This window comes from Anser cygnoides, chromosome 13 (assembly GCF_040182565.1).
Source record: "Anser cygnoides isolate HZ-2024a breed goose chromosome 13, Taihu_goose_T2T_genome, whole genome shotgun sequence".
NCBI classification, from domain to species: domain Eukaryota; kingdom Metazoa; phylum Chordata; class Aves; order Anseriformes; family Anatidae; genus Anser; species Anser cygnoides.
Genome location: NC_089885.1, coordinates 13,577,751 through 13,592,447, shown reverse-complemented (window position 1 = coordinate 13,592,447; position 14,697 = coordinate 13,577,751). Strand labels below are relative to the sequence as shown.

The 14,697-nt window shown below is 46.6% G+C and overlaps 1 long non-coding RNA gene across 1 annotated transcript; it reads left to right on the top strand.

Moving 5' to 3' along the window:
* Positions 1-2,930: 2,930 nt before the first annotated feature.
* LOC106037365 (uncharacterized) lies at positions 2,931-13,667 on the top strand. Its single transcript, XR_001207979.3, has 4 exons — positions 2,931-4,004; positions 4,413-4,704; positions 13,236-13,313; positions 13,565-13,667. It is a non-coding gene; the product is annotated as an uncharacterized lncRNA (long non-coding RNA).
* Positions 13,668-14,697: the final 1,030 nt, after the last annotated feature.

Here is a 14,697-nt window from a genome sequence, read left to right as displayed (position 1 = left end):
AGGAGGAGAAGAAAGGGGAATGCTCGCCAAATAACTTGCTTTTAAAACACTCCCATGTACCACTGAAGTTATTTATTTTTGATGCGAATTCCTCTAGATAGAATAAATCTGATAACGTCTGGCCCCACAGAACTAAAACAGCATTTGAGCAGGCTTATTCAACACAGATCAGTGTGTAATTATGGAATCATCCACATTTTCATTTGGAGTGGAGTGGGCCACTCTGCCATGAACAAGAAGGGGAATTTCTGCACTGATAATATGAATTCTATAAGAAAAATAAAATGGCCTTTGCAAATCCAAGCCATCAAGACATGTCTGCGTTTTGGTGGGCAAACACTACTCAGCACAAGAACAAGGAGTACAGCATATCCCAGAACAGGTCCAGGGAGAGTCCGCATTATGGAAGTATTAATTATGGTAAATAAAGATGGCAGACAAGCCAGTGTTTAAAAAATAAATGGAGGGCTAGGCCCTAGCTGAAGCCATGCTCGACCTCGAACAACCCTCAGACTTTCAATATTTGAACTGTGAGACCGCAGACAGTCTTCAGTGCTAATTGAAGAATGCTTATGAATGCAACACAGCGCAGTTTGCTTGACCTCCACGTCAGGCGTATTTCATTGCAGAAAAGGCCTTGAACGTTGCGTGAATCCCAGCCCAGCCGCCGGCAGAGCGACAGTAAATCAGCTCACATTGCAGCTCGCTGCCCAGGGAGCAGCCAGAAAACATCCAGCCCTGCTCGAAGGTCTGCAACAGCCGGATGCGGGGGGAGAAGAGCTTTGGTTAGCAATCTGAGTCCTAAATGAATTGAATTATGAGCGGGTATTAATTAGTGTCTCTGTTTATTGGCATTGCCATAAGATCTGCCATTAATTCACGGCGTGGCTGTTTTGACTTGCTCATGAAATGCAGGTACCCTGGGACACAGCCGAGTGCACTCCTCACAACCCTTGTGTGCAGACACACCTAAATGTAACTGTTGGGAACAAGGTGAAAGCAGCAAAAAAAAACCCCATTGCATTTATGTTTATTCTTGTTGACCTCCCTCACTCCTGGGAGGCGTAAGTTAGAGCCGGCCCAGCCTGGTGATGTCTCGCACTTGCCTGCAATGCTGTGGGGCTGCTGCAGCCCAGGCATTGAGAGAGCCTGGATATAACGCAGCAATGCGGCCGTGCGTGGCCTCGGAGCAACATGCAGCTTTGCTTCTCCCAGGGAAGGGGGGGGGTGAGTGGGGTTAAGCTGGGGAAGGGCCAGGAGTGGCTCCTGCCCAAGGCAGCAGCGGCAGCAGCCTCCGGAGCAGGTGTTGGCATCCCTCCTGCCTGCAGTCCTTGATGGAGGGCTGGAGGATTTCTTTCAGAAAGCTTGTGGGTCCCTGAGGAATGGATGCTTAGGCTCATTCCAAAATGATGGATCAAGGTTTAACAGAGCAAACTGAGGACTGGGACTGAACTGTTTTTGGAAAATTCTTCAATGGCCTCCTTACTGAAAAATGCAATTATCCTTTTAGTATTTCTTTCCCCCCCCCTTTTTTTTTTTTATTTCACTTTTAAAGCATACGATTTCCAGTTTTTATTAGGTTCCCCCTTGTTTCTGATTTACTTTGGCAATTATCTTTAAGTAGGACTGCAGTGCCATGAACCCAAGGAGTTCTGCCTGCTGAAAAGCCACTAAATCTTGGAAGCTAACCATGAAATCTAGTAACGGGACAGGAACGACGGCTGGAGCAACACTTCCTCGAAACAGGGAAGGCAGAAACCTCAGACACAAATGAGCTCTTGGCACATAAGAGAGCGGGTGATGAAGGCAAGGCCACTGCATGGGGTCTCAGTGTCCCGGGCTCAGTGGTGGCCCATAGGCTGCCAGCACTGTGGTTCAGCCTGCATGTAGAGCTGCGCTGAGGAAGATTCTGCCCTTTCATTCCTTCCCTCTCCATCTGTAAACTGGGACCAGAGACAGCACCTGCTAATTGAAGTCAGGCAGGGAAAGCTTCCAGCAACGCTCATTTTGAAGACCACTGTGTGATTATCTCGTGGATCCCACAATAAATGTCAAAGTGTTATATATGACAAGGAGAACCTCTGGCTTGTAAAACAACCCTTTTTGGGAGTACCGCAGAAACCTGTCAAGTGTTCATCCTTCAAAGGATTCTGCTGTGCAGGCCAAGGGCTCCTCACTTGCATGCAGAACAAAAACAATGTCTGTGAGGTAAGAAAGTGTGAAGGGGAAATAGTCTTCCCCTCATATTTGCACACTGGTCCTTAGATTGCATTATATAAATCAACCCTACCAACTAAATGTGGAGTGTTCTGAAATATTGTATTTGCTTTGGATCAGTTCACAACCAGATTGCTTTTATTTTGTTTCATAAGAAGTTGAGATTGGAGATGTATGGACATGTTACTCTTTATGTTTGCATCTGCCACGCTGGCAGGAGAAAAATGGTTGCTTGGGTTTTGCGAACGTTCTCCAATTATTTTCCTAAAATGGTTTAGATGAAATACTGTTGGTTCATATAATTAGCTGAAATAATAAACTGGTGAGAGTTTGTTTTTGTTTCCTTTCAGAAGGAAAAATACTGCAATGAGCTCAACACCCTATAGTGTAGCTTGGCGTGAACTGTAATGCCGTGATGAGATCAATTTGGGGCGGATCACGGGCTGCACCCAGCCACAGTGGTGAGCCTGGGTGGAGGAGTGTGGCAGAGGCATCAGCACGGGCAGATGAGCGCCATGAACCCCCCCACACCTGCAGCAGAGGGAGACCCCCCCTGTTGTGTGGTACTGGAGGAAACCCAAGATCTGGGAGGGGGACCTGATGTGGTGCTTTCACCCTGATGGGCGGCTAAACTCCACCACAACCGCTCCCTTACTCCTGCTCCCCAAAGGAGGGGCTGCAGCGTGGAGATCTGCTTCATGTGGGACCCATGGGTGCAGGGGGACAGCCTGCTCCACCAGGGGCCTCTCCACAGGCCGCAGGGGAACTTGTGCTGCGTGCCTGGAGCACCTCCTGCCTCCTGCTGCACTGACCTTGGGGTCTGCAGGGCTGCTTCTCACTCCTCTCTCTGGGACAGAAATTCTTGGCATTTCTTCCTTCAGCCCTTGAAGCAATTTGGTGATGTTATCACTCTCCTGGGACAGAAGCAGCAGTGCACTGGGCATATTTGAGTCTATTCCTTGGGGCATCTGCAGTCTCTGCATTGCAGCTTCCGCTGGTCTTGGGAAACCAGACACAGCAATTGCCCTGTGATGCACACAGACCTCTTCTGCTTCCATTGCCCATGTTAAATATAGGAAAGCAAGAAACAGCCTAAGTGGCAAATGCTGCAGACTAGTAAAATGATCTAATTTTGAGTCCTCTTTGGAAAAGAAGTGTGTGGGGTTTTTTAAAACCCTTTGAATGTGACAGTGCCAATTTTTATCCCTGACCTCTACAACAACCCTGCCTTCCTTCCCAGCCCTCAGAACACGCTTCCTGTGCATCATCCTCTGCTCCTCTATCCTGCAGGAGTTGTGTACACTTGGATAGTGGATCAATCACCATAATTGCTGTTGTCTTCAAGGTTTATTAATGCTTTCCAACTGAATTCCTGTTTTCCTGCTAATAATCCTACCAGTGGAACACTTTTGTGGCCATGCAATTATTCATGTGGCAAACTTGCCACCCGAATACTGCTGGGTAATTAGTAAGCCTTGCATCCAACTAAAAGCAAGTCATTTTTAATTTCTGCAACAGACTTGAAGCTGGGATTATTTCACTGCAGGACTGTTGCTCAAAGCAGCACTTAGGAAGGAGGAGCAGCTGTTGTCTGTGGAGGAAACGAGAGGGGCACAGGTGCTCCCTGTAGAGATTCATTTGGCCCCACAGTCCATATTAGCAGGCTGGTCACTACACTTACATTGACAGAGCTGCAATTGGAAGGAGCAGAGGTCTGAAGGAGAGAGGACAGAGAGCCAGGGTGTTCTTTTTTTATAGCTACTTCTCTTGTTTAAGCAAAATTGCAGGTATCATTTTAGCAGCTCAGCTGATAGTCACTATCTGTCCCTAGCAGTTCTCTCTAGTTTTTGGTAGATAGGCTGTGCTCAGGACTAGATACATCAGCTGCACACAGCTCCAGTTCCCTGTGGTGGACGTAGATATAGGGCTGTATACGGACTAAAAATAGTGCATGCTCTTCTGCATTGTAATCCTTTGTCACTTTAATGCATGTTATGTTTGGTGGCTGAAATAGTTGGTCAAGCTAGGAGGCATCTCTCTGCTTCAAAATACCGCAACTCTATTTGTCCTTTACTAATTCATTTTGGTCAAAGTTAGGCTTTGAGAAGGTTGAAAATTAAAAGGATGAGCCTGATTGCTGTAAAGTACGGGTTTGACTTGTGGCTTTCTCTCTTTCCTTATGCTTTCTTTACCAGCCTGAGGCACGATAGCAGAGCTATCCATACAGGCAGTGTCAGTATTTTTATGCCAACGACAAAAATCTCCTGAACTATTTACTCTTGAGAAGCCAACACCTCTCCCAAATACAGCATTGCTGTGGTCGATGTATTCGTCTTCCAGACACCTGAATATGGAGAGGAATGCAAAACACACAAGAAAAAGCAGAACCTGTCAGTCACCCCTCGGCGGCTGTCGACATCTGAAAGGATGGGTGCAGAATTCAAGCGCAGCCATCTTCATCCAGTCGCTCGTGTGCACCATTTAGAGGTAACTCCTCAGGAGGTGGGGTGCATGCTCTTCTCTGGGACATGTCTTAAATCTGTGCTTTGCAGTGGAGTCAATGTACCGCTCTTCTGCAGGGCAGAGCACGGTCGTAGCCAGTGTTAGCTCAACAAGAGGCTGGGGCAGGACGCATTGGAGCTGGGGGTCCTGTGAACCCTACCAGGGCTCCTCGGCAGCAATGGGGCACCTTCAGCCAGTGCAGTGGTTATCTGTGGGGAGCCAGGTGCTCCTGGTGCTACAGTGAATCCCTGACCGTTGTTTTTTCAGGAGCTGCATGCTGGACCTGACCTGGCCCTACACAGGGACTTGGGGCTTGCTGGCTCTGGCTCTCCACAAGCAGGGCTGATGCTGAGCAGGGTGTGCCCTGGTGGCAAGGGGCTGCTAGCAATGCTTCTCACCTGTCTGTCCCCAGCTTGTCACACAAAGGTCTTGCAGGCCCCCTGTGACCCTACTAGCACCCTCTTCCCCACCTGTCTCCTTCAGAGTGAGCAATGCATTGCCCTGCATACACTGTTGTGGTCCTGACCCATACCACAGACAGCAGCAAGCACCCATCAATCCACTGGAGTCATTTTAGACTGCTTATATTCATTTGTTTCATTATGCTGTTATGGCTCTCATCAGACACAGTGCTAATTAACTCAATCCCATCCTACCAAGTCCTGGCTTCCACATCATCTCCAGGGTTTCTAGTCCAGGGAGCTGTAACAGATCATTTATCCCAGGGGGCTTAAATGGATGCTTTTCCATGGTGGAGCTTTAGGCAGAGAGACTCGTGATTGCAGGGGTGTGTTCAAGTCTAATTCTGTGTGTAGCATCAAAATTTGTATAGATTTTAAATAATTCATCACTGGGCTTCAGTATATTTAGTCACTCAAATTAGGAATCAGGAATTTTGCTCTGCGGTGAGCTAGTGTGTGTGTCATTGTCAGAGGTTAGCTCTGCTGCCTGTCTCCATGCAGAAGAGTTCAGAGAAATTAAGTCAGAGGAAGTGACTGGCAGTAGAAGATGCAGGAAAATGTGTGATATGCAGTGCTGTGAGAGCCTCAGCAGCAGTGCAGCGGGTGATACTGGTACATGGTCTAGCGGTATGTGCGTTGCTGAGGTACTGGGAGATCATAAGCGTGGTTTAGGTGAGGTCTTTGGGCTTCAACCCATGAGCCGCCGGCATATGGGGATTGTCTCCATCCGTTGCCCCTTGTCTTGTCTGTGGATTGCAAACCATGGGGGGCAGAGAGATGCTCTTGTGCTTTTCTGTGTTCTGCCTGTGACTGTAAAACAGGCAGCACGGATGCTCGTACCCGTTAGCAGACGCGGCAGCTGTGGCGGGCTCTCAGTCACAGCTGGTAGGGGCCCGAAGTTTGGCGGATTCCCAAACCCCCTGCAGCAGTGCTGACTTTCATTGCAAAGGGATGGCTTAGAAATACAGACCCACAGCTTCATTTAGTAGGGTTTCTGGAGCTGTCTCTCCCCCTTTCTTGACCCAAAGGAAATACTTGACAAAGTGCTCCAGCACCGGTGAATTGAGAGGGGTCTGTGCACAGCATCTCCCAGGTGATGAGATCTGCCTAACGTGTCAAAAGCTATCCCAGCTGTGAAGTGTGCTGGAGACTCTTGTCCAAGTGACAGTCTATTGATGGGAAACACTGCTGTGCGGGAGGGGGTTGATTCTGCAAGGCCTCAACACCTATCCACCTCGACAGGAGCAGAAAGCTCTCAGCACCTCTCCTAGGATCGCAGCTCGCTGCACAGGGTTGAAGCCCTTTGTCTCCCTCTTGTTTTTATGCATTACAGTCACATTATAAAGAAGTCCTGCAGAACATTCAATTACTTACTGCACAATTATAATCATATTTGTATACCTATAAGTAGGTCACCAGTCTCTTAGGTTAATCAATTATAATGGCATTCACACCGGTTTCTTTCATAAATCACCGGCTTTTAGTGTATCCACTGAGATAATGGAGGAAAACCATCTAATTTTGATCTAACTAGAATGAAATGTGAACGTGCATAATTTGCTCTTACAAAGTGTATCTAATGTTCTCTACATCTGTATTTATTTGTGCTGTTTCATGCTGCATATCGCTTAAGTGGCAAAAAAAATACAGAGACTGTTGCACTTAAAGCTAAATGACCCAGAGTAATACAATTTATCTGCATTTATTTTACATTGTTCATCATGACAGATATTTTAATAACCCACTTCTGATGGCTGATGCACTGATTACAAATCACACCGAAATCTGAGGCAAGCTTGTTTGGTGTGATGCAGAGACATTTGGCAGAGCTGTCTTGCCATGTAAACCGAGCAGTTAAATGGGTAGGGAGGACTTTACTCAGGCTGGAGGCTGCGAATGCTTTAGGACATGGTGGGATGCCACCACATAGCGAGCATCTGCTGAGCCCCGGACACTGTAGCTGCTTTAATGTCTACCCAAGCCGCAGCTTTCAGACAGCTCAGTGAATGGGCAAATCATAACTGCGTGGTCTCTGTTTTATGCCTGCCTCGCTTGGATGCCTCAGTGCTGCTGTCAGAGAAGATCTGGGAGGTCCCTGTGCCACCCTTGGTGGTGGCCTTGGATTGTTATTGCTTGACCGCCTGTAAGGGAGTGGGTTTTGTGTTGTGAAGCACAGAGCAAGATCTAGGCCTGTACTGCCGTATCTGTCTGATCCCAGTTTAACTGGAGACTTGTTCGGGGGCTTAGATGCCTGGCCTGCAAGGATCTGGCTGATGGGCTGGGCTTGGTTAGACTGGTGAAGGGGCGAGTTAGTAGCAGCCTACAGCTACCTACAGGGAAGACGCAGAAGAAATGGAGCTGGACTCTTCTTGGTAATGGTAAGTGACGTTATAAGGGGCAGCTCAGGAGGCTCAGTCTGGGTGTTAGGAAAGGCTTTTTTTCCTTTGATAGAGGTGCATCCTTGGTTATCTGCTGAGGTTGTGGCGTCTGCGTCTTGGGAGGTTTTCACACCCTGGCAAGACAAAGCTGTGGCCAAGCTCATTTAGTGCTGCCCGTAGCCCTGCTTGGGGTGTGGAGGGGTGGATTAGAGGCTCTGGAGGTCCCTCCCCACCAACAGTGCTGTGATCCCATGCTTCAGTGGCCCTGAAAGGGTATTCAAGAAGGGTGGTACAATGGGGTGTGAACCTTTTGCTTTGTAACAGATGCATGTTGTGTATCGACTGTCGAGAACGTACAGACAGATCCGTCAGCACCTTACTGAGAGGCACACCTATAGAGGCAATGCTGGCAGGAAGGTGGTGGGATTGGTGTCAGCCGAGACTGTTCCCTTCCACAAGCATGGTGGTACACTCATTGCAAACAAATGGCATTTGCCAGAAAGTGCAAACAAACTCTCAGTGCCTGAGTGATGTATTGGCTCAGACCCCTTGCCTACATGCAAGCCACTGCTCTCCATCCAGCCTCTCTTGGAGCAAGTGTAATGCAAACCAGATTTAGCTTTCTGTCTGCATGGATGTCTGCCTAAGCATCCCTTTGGCTGCCAGCCTGGAAAATGCCAGTGTTGGAGAGGTGGCAATGCAGGGACCGCGTCCTGAACAAAACCAGTGTGCAAATCAAACAGGGAGGGCTGCTGGGACTCACCTTGTGCAGAGTTACTGACTACTCTGGAAATGAGTTATTGGTTAGAAAAGCGATCCTGCTTCAGCACTGTCTGTTTGGAGCGGTGGAGCAATATTGTGCCTATTTCCAAACAAGATCTGAATGAGCAGGTGAGCACGCAAGCTCAGCTTGGTGAGATGGGAGGATGCTTCCAACAATGCCGCAAGCTTTCTCTGGGCATGCTGTGCCTTACAGCTTGCTTCCATGGTGCGTGTGTGTCCCTGCAATCTCAAATGCAGCCGGGCATCCCTGCACAGGCGGCTGCTGCACAGGAGACCCTGCTGGAAATGTGCAGGGTGTGAACCATCTGGTGTTGTACTGTTCATCCCAAACAAGCTCCTGAAGGGGTGCTGGGTGGAAACTGCTCTTTTTCTGTGGTTTTTTTTTTTTCCTTTTTTTTTTTTTTAACATTCATTGCAACCTTCTGCTAAAAATATTCATGTTTTCAGAAGCAGCTGCTACCTGAGAAATGAACAAATAGCGCTTTCAAATACTCTTGTAAGATTTCATGTATGTTTTTGTAGAAAACCAAGAATTTTTATGCTTGAATTAGTTTGTTTTCATTGCAGGGGGGGGGGAATGGCAATTCTTATCCAAGGGATTCTTGCTGCGTGGAACTGTTTTTGACAAAAAGCTACTTTTTTTTTTTCCAGTAAATTGTTTACTGATAGAAAGTTCTCCAGCTAGTGTGTCTTGGCCGACTGGAAGGCCAGGCTCCTTACTAGCATTGCTATTCGTTGTTTGTGTTCTGGTAGCCACGAGAGCCCTTAGCTCATCTGTTGGCCCTGTTGGTCTCAGCCATTGTGCAGGTTCCTGTGCAGGTTTGGTGGCTGTGCCCAGGGGTGGTGACACCACGCAGGGTGAAAAGGCTAGGGGTGGTACCCCGCTTTCAACAAGCATCGCTTGTGCCCCACGTGCACACTGTGGGCTATGGAAGGACGTCGGCCCAGCCCTCCGTGTCGGCTCTGCTGCTGCATGGCTCCGCTCTGGAGGAGCGTTTGTGAAGATTTACGTGTGTTGGGCTCCAATTTTAGGAGGGAAATCTGTCAGTAGATCATAAATGTTCCAAGTGATTTATGTTAACCGTTTTGGGTGCCTTAGTCCCGGGAGTAGATAAATTGTGGTTTAATGTTTTATTTACACTTTCAGGGAATTTAGTGTCTTTGGAAAGCACCAGATCGATAGCCCCGGAGGAAAATTCTCTCCCAGCGGGATGACAGCCCATGGGAAGGACTCTCGCCGTGCCCTGGGCAGCTCCCGACACCCTCTCCATGCAGGGCACTGCTGCAAGTGTACGAAGGCATTTTATTTTTGAAATTGTTTTATATCTGAGTAGAGATCATTAATCTGTTTATATTTCTATGGGAGTTTGAAAGTCCTACATGTCTGAAATGACAGCAGATGGCACAGTAGAGGGTTTAGCTGAGTTTTAGGTATGCAGATGAGTTTAATTAATTAACAGTAATCTCTTTAAAATGTATGGCGGAGTAATGCCAGTCTAGTCTATAGAAGGATTCTTTGGGACTTAAAAAAGCTCTGGGAGTAATTAATTATACAATAACCCATGGTTAAGAAGATATTATCATCCAGTCAGTGGGCAGAGTTTGTGTTTGTCATTTACCAAAGAGGATCATTAGTGTTTGCTACAGAGTCAGTCTGCAGCGGTGCATAGGAGGGGTGCCCTCAGTCCCCGAAATGCCCAGGTTGTAATGGGTGTAATCACCTATGCTTTGCTAAGGGAAAACTGTTCCGGTGTAAAGCACGTGGGGTCAGAGCAGGTACAGTTGCTTGGGAAAATGAAGTTATTTGTTAAAAGCAGATAGTTAGCTTATTACCTTACAAGCACCTATCTAAGCTCCGTTCAATTAACGAAACACAATTTGAAGTAAGAAGGATGGGTACCAACCAAACTACTGCACTATAAGCTCTCCACTAATTATGCTATAAGATAATGTCTACCAGATTAAAATTTTAATTAGCTTAATTTAGGAATAGAAAAAGCATTAGACTTACAGTTCTGAAACACATAAATGATATCAAGGGGGAGGGGAACAAAGTGAAAGTCGGTTGAGCTTTGTGCATGGCCTCATGTTTTCTGTAAGACCTCAGCAGATCCCAGCAGGTTTGGGTATGGCTGCATGAGGCTGCCTGGGCTTCAGGGGGCTCGGTGCAGATGCCTGGGCACGGGGGTGCCTTGGTTTTCTCCAGCACTTATTTGTAACCCCAGCTGCCCGCAGTCCCTCTGGCTCTGCCTTCAGAAGGGAGAAACAGGCTGGCTATAATAGAGACTTTTGTTCTTTATTTTGTTTTTCTTTTTCCTTTTCTCTATTCATAGATTTAAAGGCCAAAACAGACCATTAAGTCCAACTAATCCTACATCCTGCATGACAAAGGCCATCCCGCCCATCCCCTAATTCCTCAATACCCGGGCTGACCATGACCGTGTGATTAAATACAGTTAGGAAAATGCACTGCGAGAGCCTCTGTGTGCTCCAGACATGGAGCAGGACCCCACTGAAAACACCCAGTCTTGATTTAAAGACTAAGTGGCGGATGATTTATTCCATCCCTCATGAAACCATTCCAATGCTTAATTACACTTACAGTAAAATAAGTCATTCGGGCGGAAAGCATGGGGAGCTGTAACATGCAAAGTGCACGGTATATAGTTGTGTTTGGTTATGAGGTAAGGAATCCAACAAATCTCTTTTATGTCTTTTCAGGGAAGAAACAAAGGCATTTGAACCATTTGCACAACATAGAAGCTCTCCAGCACAAGTTTTTAAAGGGCTGGAGGCTTGCTGGGGAAGCTTTGAGGAGAGGGAGTAATAAAGAAAAGAGGGTTTTATGATGCAAGGTCGAATGGGAAACTTTTATTGGAGGGGTTTGGCCAGCTCCTCATCCCATGGGGGAAAGGAGGAGGAATTTGAATGTGGTGTTTTCGCTTTTGGAAGGTCAAAGCCATTCCATGCAACTGCGAAGCAGCATAAGAGAAATACGCGTATTCCTCTGTCATGTCTGTCAAAAATGGAGGAGGGGAGGAAGTCCCAAACACTACATTTCAACAAAGCCCTGAAGGTAAAAATGATCTGCTGGCTTGAAATTTATCTTAATGAGCAAAATCCAGCCAATGGAACAGGGTGCAGATGAAAGTGACAGATGGGATCATTTAAAGTTTGATTCTTTGCATGAAAGAAAGTAATATTTTCAGTAAATTATTTTTCTTCTGTTTGTTACAGTGTTCTGTTTAGTGTCACAGCCTCCAATTGGCAGTCCCAGCTCTTTGGCCGATTAATTTATCCAGGGTCATATCCTCAGCTTTTGAAAATTCAGAGTTTGAGGGAGCTCCTGGGACTCCTCAGCTCACGTAAGCACGTGGAGCTGGTCCAACAGTCAGTGGCAAGTCTCCTCAGCCAAGAGATTTTTGCTAGATAGGGACTGAGACCCCGAGTCTGAAGCTGTCCAAGAACAGTCTGCTAAGAATATGAACAGTCATCAATCAGGTAGTCTGGAAGAGTATACAGAAGTGTATCAATTTGTTCCCAAGTATTTTCAGACACAAACAACTACAAGAATTTACCACTGCTATATAAAAATATAGTCTGGGACCTAGTCAGGTTCATAAAAGTTCTGTGAAGCTGGAGGATGCATTTCCTTGTAGGAATTGTGTTGAATTTTGATGCCGAGAGGTGCTGTCGTACACCCCTTAGTGCACAGCATCATACTGTCACATGTCACTTATCCCTAACAGGGGAAGATAGGCAGGAGAAGGAATGGAATCAGTCTCATGCAATAAAATAATTGCTGTCTTCACCATTTCCTCGCACAGGTAATTCATGCTACTGTAATGTACTGTAATGCAGCGTCTGTGTGTAGCATGGTGCATACGCAACATCAGCAGACCCTGCCACCCACGGCTGAGCAGGAACAAAAGCATTAACCCTCTCTCCTCTGTCCAGTTATTTCCCCGATGAGATCAATTAGCAGTTAACAAACTTCCAAGACAAGGAAGAGGTCATCTGTTAGCTCCTCTTATTTAAGCCTTCTTGCTAAGATTTTACAAACCACGTGGCAAATGCTCGATTGTGCAGCCCCCCAGGCTGGAGGACAAATTGCTCAGGTTGGCACCAGGGGGAAGAGGGGAAGCTGGGGCTGTGGTGGGGCTGCTGCTGGTCCCCAGCCACCCCTCCTTGGGGGCCTGCAGCATCCCAAACCTACCTCAAAATGCTGAGCTGGAGGCTCAGACAGAGAAGGGGGCAGTCTGCACTGCTCACTGGCCAGAGGGGTGACTGCAGCACAGAGTGGGTACCATCTCTAGCAGCTCCTCAAAATACAACTCTCTTGTCCGGGGCAAGGATGGACCTGGCCAGGGGTTGCTAACTGCATGTGCCCTCCCTGCCGTGCTGCTCAGTCAGCTAGGAAGAGAAGAAAGTCATTGCAAGGAATTTCTTCAGCTGTATTCCAACAGCAGATTAAAATAGCTGCTACTATTTTAATCTGGAGAAGCGGCAGCTACCGCACATGCAGGACTGGCAGCAAGCGTGTCTCCCTCAAAGCCGGGATTCAAAGAGCGTCCTGTGCCTCTGGTAATGCAACCACAGGCTGTAGCCAGCGGACCAGCCCTCGTAAAACATGGCCCTGGGACCATCTGACCCAACTGGCTAGAATCTGGGATCAGGAGGAATAAATTCAAGCTTCCCGTTTTTTTATTTGTTTTTTTTTCCCTTGAGTTATTGCAAAGTGTTGCAATACTGTGAACCCTAAACATTCTCAGGAAGCAACAAGACAGTGTTGTGCTCAATATTCTGTATTTGCGTACAGTCCAGCTGGGGTTTGTCTGCTGAAATCTGTGTGGTAACATCCAGATTTTAAATACTAATTTTTATTTTATTCCAGAAGTTTCAGTGTAATATGGCATGAATATTCTGTTTCCTTGTGGATTTGTGATGGCAGAGGAGAAAGACAGCGAGAAAGGTGACTTTTTTTTGTTTTAGGAATACTTTTACATATCTGGAAAGAAGTGGAAGTCTTGCCTCATCCCTCATTTTTATTTGGAGGGGAATGTTTGCTGTACACGCTCTTGCAACTTGCAGGACTAGCTTTGAAATAAAAGAAAGAAAATTTATCTTCACATCTTCATAAATTGTGAATTATTTATTTGCTATCCCTGGTAAATCTGCTTTTGCAAAGCCTCACTGTGAAATGAGCATTTCTTTGTTTCACAGGACTATGAGATCGCTCCCTGAAGATGCGTCAGTGCTGCTGCTTGGGAGGCTCCATGTAGGAAGCTGGCCCCGAAGCTTCCTTTTTTTTTTTTTTTTTTAATTTGATTATGCTCAGGATTCTTTTTACTTTGCATTCATTTATTTTTTTTTTCATTCATTTTGCAAATTAGGTAACTGCAAGAACCCATCTGTGGAAGTTTAAGACCTTCCTGTGATTTTTTGCTTTTGCATGTGATCCCCTCTCACGCAGGTTAATCCCCCAAGACTGTGGTGCCTGAATTCAGCATCAGTTTCAAGAAGCAAATATTTATCCCGCATCTTAGGTGCAATCTGTACACAGAATGACTCCAAATTAAGTTAAATTGATATTAACTACTCTTAGATTGAAGAGTGTCCAGGCAAAAGGGTGGTACTGCTTTAACTAAATCATTTTCAAAGCCAATGTAATTAATTGGTATATTTTTCACTGTGAAGGACAGATTTCATACACTGTTTAGATTTCTTGAATGCCTTTGGATTAAATCCCACTGTATTTACTCCACACAGGACTGTCTATCGAAATAATATTCGGTGATATTGTCCCTTTTCCCACTGCTCCTTTCAGAGCCACACAAAATGATTTCCCTCTTGGTTTTAGAGAGATGCAACAAATATTGTGAGTGCTTTATAGCTTTTCTCTCCAGCGCGAAACTGCTGCTGAAGACCACTCTACGTTACCTGAGTTAGACTCTTAGCTACCTTAACTGGGCAAATGCTGCAGGTTTTGATCTGAAGTAGGCCAGAGCCGCCAGGTTTGTATTACCCACTAGATGGTGGGGACCTCAGGGTTTGTGTGTGCAGTTTTCAGTCCATCCCCTCGCAGCCCTGTGCCGGCACACAAGTCCATGCTGAGAATGAATGAAGGGGCGGGGGATATTTGAAAGGAGGAGCGTTTTGCAAAACTGCCATTGCAGAGCAGCCCCAATATGTTCGTGGGAGAGGGCACAAAATGTCGCTTGGGCCATATGGTCTGCAGCCCTGTGCTTTGCTGGCTCACACCCTTTCTAATGCCTGCTAATCTGCTCATAAGCACCTCTGAAGAGAGTGCTTCACACACCTCTACCAGTAATCTCTTTCAGTGCCTGGTTGCTCTT